The sequence below is a fragment of the Aegilops tauschii genome, chromosome 3 (genome assembly GCF_002575655.3).
Source record: "Aegilops tauschii subsp. strangulata cultivar AL8/78 chromosome 3, Aet v6.0, whole genome shotgun sequence".
NCBI classification, from domain to species: Eukaryota; Viridiplantae; Streptophyta; class Magnoliopsida; order Poales; family Poaceae; genus Aegilops; species Aegilops tauschii.
The window spans coordinates 22,039,517-22,045,335 of NC_053037.3; the positions used below are offsets into that span (position 1 = coordinate 22,039,517).

General features: G+C 43.7%; 1 long non-coding RNA gene across 1 annotated transcript; it reads right to left on the reverse strand.

The window, feature by feature from the left end:
* Positions 1-231: 231 nt before the first annotated feature.
* On the reverse strand, positions 232-5,444 carry LOC120976378 (uncharacterized). The gene is made up of 2 exons (XR_005771720.2): positions 594-5,444; positions 232-526 (listed from the first exon to the last, which is right to left on the reverse strand). It is a non-coding gene; the product is annotated as an uncharacterized lncRNA (long non-coding RNA).
* Between the last annotated feature and the right edge of the window lie 375 nt (positions 5,445-5,819).

Here is a 5,819-nt window from a genome sequence, read left to right on the forward strand (position 1 = left end):
TTTTAAAATAAGTTGCAACCATGCTCGTACTAAACATTAATATGTCGTAAAAAAGATTCTACAATGCAAATTGACGTGAACGTCAGAAACGCGCGATCAGCATTATCTGAATCCCCGACGTGAGGACTGCCGGCATGGCCATAAAATCACAGCACATATCGTCTGACAGTCAAATCTAACAGTATCAAAGATGAATAATAAATGGGTAATATGGATACGAACTCTTAAAGATGGGTAAAACAATGCTTTATTAGACAGCAAAGCCCAATTCATAGTTATTTTATAACAGCAGGGTCTTATAATAATGTCCCCTAAACAGCTCCAGAAATTTGCTACATCGGCATATCATTAGTAGGAGAAGTCGCAAATATTCCAATGTCTTCACAGCATTGATATCATAGATTTTGGAGTCCACATGTGCTCTGATGCATCCACACAAACCATCTTTTCAATGTTGCAAATTCAATGTACGTGGATATCAAAGTAAGCCATGGATAGTGGTTAACTTCCGCTTCAGCGACATAATCTGTACAAAAAAGGTGATGTTTCATAAATAAGACAATAATTAAAAATGTGTCAGAAGTGAGCAATACCTCAACAGTGGTCTTGGCCAGCGAAAGAGTCGCATAAGCACATGCTAAAGCACCCTCGAGAGTCTTCTTATAGCTTACGTTAATCGAAGGAGTACAGCCACATGCATGGCTGAAACAGAAGCTAAAGCACCCTCGAGAGTCTTCTTATAGCTTACGTTAATCGAAGGAGTACAGCCACATGCATGGCTGAAACAGAAAATGGATAACACGATGACATGATTTACTTCCTTCCAATCACTTGTCTGAAAAAAATGCAAACAAGATGAATGATTTTTTCATTCAACAAACATGCAACGTAGGGGAAGCAAGCGTGTCTATAAATTTATAATGGTTACTTTGACAGAGATAAAAATAAATAAGCTCGCAGTTGATTTGTGATCTGACACATTTTTTATCAGGGTGATTCTGTTACATCGATGGCAACCTTAAGGTTTCCCAGCAGTAGTTACACCATAAGCTGGATGGCTCCTAAGTTCTGACAGGCTTCCGTAGGAGTCTCTTGATGTACACACCAAACAGGACAACTACTATACTCGTTGGAAAGTAAAAAGTTATAATAACCCATCATACACCTGTAGGGCAAAGTAGTTTCTAGATAAATGACAGCAAACTGAAAAAGGCTACGTTTTTACATTTACATGGCAAAGTCAAATTGGATCGAGTGAAATAGAAGAAAAAACTAGGAAAGGGCATACCATTCAACAAACGAAGGCTGATGTATCAACAGCGATAATACTACTAATGGATATCAAGGTTGCTTCAAGTTTAACTGTCCAGTGAGCTTGCTCAACGCAAGTATGGCCAAATATACACTATACCTAGCAAAGAATATTGCTTATAATTTATAACTCAAAAAATTATACAAACTAATCAAGAGAAGAAAAACAGAACAACTTGCACCGGTAATCATTTAAAACACACACTTTCTTTCTTTTCTTTTTTTGAAAGAGAAGGTATATCATTTTCTACCTTATTCATTCAAAACATGATGGCCCCGAGTGACTGAAGGTTAAATTACATGAAGGTGATGTTAACGCGGCACAAAATTTTTTGGTGTCGCAGGCCATCACCAAGCCCAAGAGAAGAAAACAGAGGTTTTGGAAACAGTTAACACACACTTTCTTATAAGCCCTTAAAATCAATTACAACTATCTAATCTAAACTCCTATGTACCCGAGCGCTTCCAGTGCCACCCGTGACACTACCGTCTGCCATCCCACCGTCAATCCGCCCTTCGAAGCCAATGCAATGGTTTCATGCATTGAGTTGTCCCATATCACGATTTATGGCCGTTGGAGTGTTCAAGCTGACAGTGCTTCATTATAGGGTTCGAGTACCAAGGAAGATCACTCTGCACAGTCACGCTTAGTAAAGATCTGTCAGCCACTATGTGTGTTAAGCTATAATATAAAAAATTGATAGTTGTAAGAATCAGTCATGTTTGGTTCTTAAAAAAGAAGACATGCCATCCTTCCCCTAGGGTTAAGTGAATTGAGACAAGGGAGATTTGTTAGATTGATCTCTCCATCAATGGGCCCAACGGCTCACTGGGCCCTTGACCCACGCCCTGATCGGGGGCGTCCAGCCCAAGCAAGGCTGGTGGGCCCCTGTCGTGCAGTGCTATAAAGAGGAGGTGGGGACCAGGGGCACGGGGTACGAGGTTCGTCACCGCCACTGTTCCCCACTCCTAACCCTATCCGATTCAGAGGGAGGCACTAAAGCGATGGGAAGCTCCACCGCCGCCACTCACGCACTCTCTGCCATCACCGCCGTAGCCATCCACCATGGCCAACGGCGGGAGCTCCTCAGGCCAAGAAAAAGGTAATACCTATCACTACTATTGCCGGAATCCTAGCCTAACCGATCTACGACATCTATCAATGGTATTAGAACCAGAGATTGGTTTAGGATTTTCGGTACAGAAAAGAAAAGGAAATCCCCTCCCCCCAAGAACCCTAACCCCAAAATGAAAAAGAGGGGAAAAAGAAGGGCAAGAAAAGTGCGCCGCCGGAAGGCCGCGCCGTTCCTCTCGATCCGGACGCGCATCGGCAAGCCGAGGCGTTGGACGAAGAACCACCAGAGCTAGCTCAACGGCTTGCCGGAAAAGAAAAGTAAAAGACAAAAAAAGGGCCAGCACCGCGGCCAAGTCCCTCGACGGTGGCGCGCTCACCGCTGAGGGAGGACGCGTGACCGGCGAGGAGGATGGCCACGGCGCGATCTGGCCGCGCACCCTTACTCTCGCTGAAAAGGAATGGGGTAGCCCCACCGAGTCTCTCTGTTTTCTCCTCTCTCGCAGAATCGAAGTGGGGAGGGGGAAGTGGATGGCTCGCAGGGGACCGGCCACAGCTCGCCGCGCTACCCCAGCTCGCCGCTCCGCCCTGGCTCGCCGCGCCGGCGTGGCTTGAGGAGCCGGATCCGGGCGTTGCGGGCGAGAGAGGTGCGGTGGGTGGAAAGCGAATGGGGGGAAGGAGACAGAGGTGCGCACGGCACGGTGGCGCGGTGGCAACCGCTGCCGGCGGCCGGGTAGACGCCGTCTCTGGCGACGTGAGCCAGAGATCAAGAGAGAGGCAGAAGGGTCGAACGAGACGAATGGGGCGGCTATGTTTCGATCGGGAGGAACCCTCCCAGTTTTCCTCCAGCGAAATCGGCGCTGGACCGTCCGATCCTGATCGACGGTCAATGATGAAACCCTAGCGCAGACGGGCTAGTAGGCCGAAAGTGGCTTCGGCTTTTGGCCGGCAGACAGGCCAGAGAGCCGCGCCCCGCGCTGGGCCTTATGGCCGAAAGAAGGCTGGGCTGAGAGCCTGCAGACCAGGCCAGGGAGGCGCGCGGTTGCGCCAGGCCTTTGGGCCGAAAGAGAAGGAAGCCCAGCCGCGCGCGCTGGGCTGCCGGTTTTATTTTATTTTTGTTATTTGTCCAGATTTTGGACAGATTTTAAATAGTTTTTCTGTGCAAAAAACTATCAACGAATTTTTTTTCTTCATAAAATAGAAAAGTAAACAGGAAAAGTTTCTGAAAATGAAAATAGAAAATTTTCAGAAAAAGAAAAGTTCATGAATTTTATAAAGAAAATTAAAAAGTTCATGATTTTGTTTATTCGGTCAAATAAAAGTTTCTATAAAGAATATAAAGTCCATGAATTTTTTATTCATGTTTTCCGCTGCAAAATAAAGAAAAGTGCTCTTTTAAAAGAAAAATGAAATTCTTATGAATAGAATATTGTAAAGTTTCGCTGCAAAGTAAAAGTTTTATCCTTCAATTAAATTGGAACCAATGGGAAAATTTAATTGGAAGAACAGTTTTTGAGAGAAGTTTTTTCACTTGTGGGAAAATCAGATTCAGATAGCATAGGATAATGTTACTTGCGAGCGTTCCCTGGGGTGGAGGTTCCCGAGAATGCCCCCATAGCCGTCTGATCAAAATCACACGGTGGCAATTTTCTGGAAAAAAACATTGCCTTCTATACGTCAAAATGCCATATTGTTATGAAGAAAATGTCGTCCCATATAACTAAAAATGCCAAGGAAAACCTTTGCAAATTCCATCCTTCTTGGGGAACATAGGCTGGCTATTGGGGTCCTTTAATATATTGCACATTACTCAGATGTAATTTATCAACAATTGATGTTTCAATATTGAGTCGCAAAAAAATGATGATCATTTCATAAATTGGGATGGAAGAAGCATTTAGCACAAATTAATTTACAAATTAACTTACAAAGATACGATAAATTGGTACAATTGTCACCCAACTGTCGTGTCGGAAGTGGTGGTTGCCTCTGGTCATGACCGTGGACGTCCGAAACAAGGTCTAGTATGAGTCATCATGAGGATGCTTACAGTGGCGGACCTAGAATCGCAGGCTTGGAGGTGTCACAGTTCAAAGTTTACACTAAACATCATCACAATCTCAACAAATAGTCTGAAAATGGCAACAACTTGATGGATATTTAGCGTTAAGTATATAATAGTCCCTCTATCCCAAAATAAGTGTCTTTAATTTAGTACAACTAGGTCCACCCATGGATGTTTAAAGGTCACATGGAATGATTTGGCTAATTTTGTCTAACCGAACAAACTCAAGTAATGATAGGTTGTGTTTATTGCTTGTTCATACTTGTGTTTTTCACGTGAATAATTTGGTTATTCAAACAATTTAAAGATTCACAAGATTTGGTAGTGACTTGTGACATGAGAAGCGTTCCAATTTTTTTTTTTGCGAGAGCACAATTTCTTCATTTCAACATACTTTCCAGGGAAGATCATGCCATGACTTATCGATCTTTTCTACAAGAAACTGTAATTCTTTGAAACAGTTCTTTTTTTAAACATTCAATGTGTACATGACGCCATTAACCATGAGGAAAAACAACAAATTTGGCTTCAGAAATATATGTACCACTTGCCAGGAAAAGAAAAGAAAGCATACCGTTGCGCAAATTCCTGGTGGGTCCTTTGTAGAAAATTCTGGTTCTCTTTCTAAGCAATTTGAACATGACCCCTCTTATCTCCTCTTTCTACCTCCTCTTTTCACATGGAAGGTAATCCAGCGCAATCATGTATGTGAATAAGAGCAACTAGAACCGAACTTAGCAAATATGACTCATTAAACGCCCCCGAACGCGCCCGGTCAATGACCAGGCGTGTCCATTTTGAACCCCTATTTATCGGTCCATACATCCACACTCCTCAGTTTCTTCCTCATATGTTCGGTCACTTGTACATGATTGGTGGAAACGAAGAGAGAGAGAAAAGAATAAATAAAGAAAGAGAAAAGGTGGTCCTGGGTGGGCCGCGTCCTACATGGCGGACTGACCGGGCGTATCCGCGAGCCCTTATATTCTTCCTACATTTGTCTTCAATCTGAGGGTTCGCGGACAGTCCGGACGTTAGATACATATGTGGGGTCAGGTTGGGTCACTTTTTTCCTTCTCTCTCATGTCCGGTCACTGATCAGGCGCGTCCCCGGGAGTTCGAAGGAGAGAGGAAGCCGGCTGTAGATGCTCGGAAAAAAACACTCACAATACAGATTTATCACCTGGTAATGTATGCTGAGCCAGCCTTGATACAAAGTTGTGTTAAGTTATCCAAGCAATAAACGAGGTGGCAACCAAGAAAAACAGTAAAGCCACACACAAGCACATACCAAGATGAGCAGAAATGGGGACTCAGCTGTGATTTCACATTGCTTTCATTCACTTGATTGTATGATACAAGAAGAAAGCG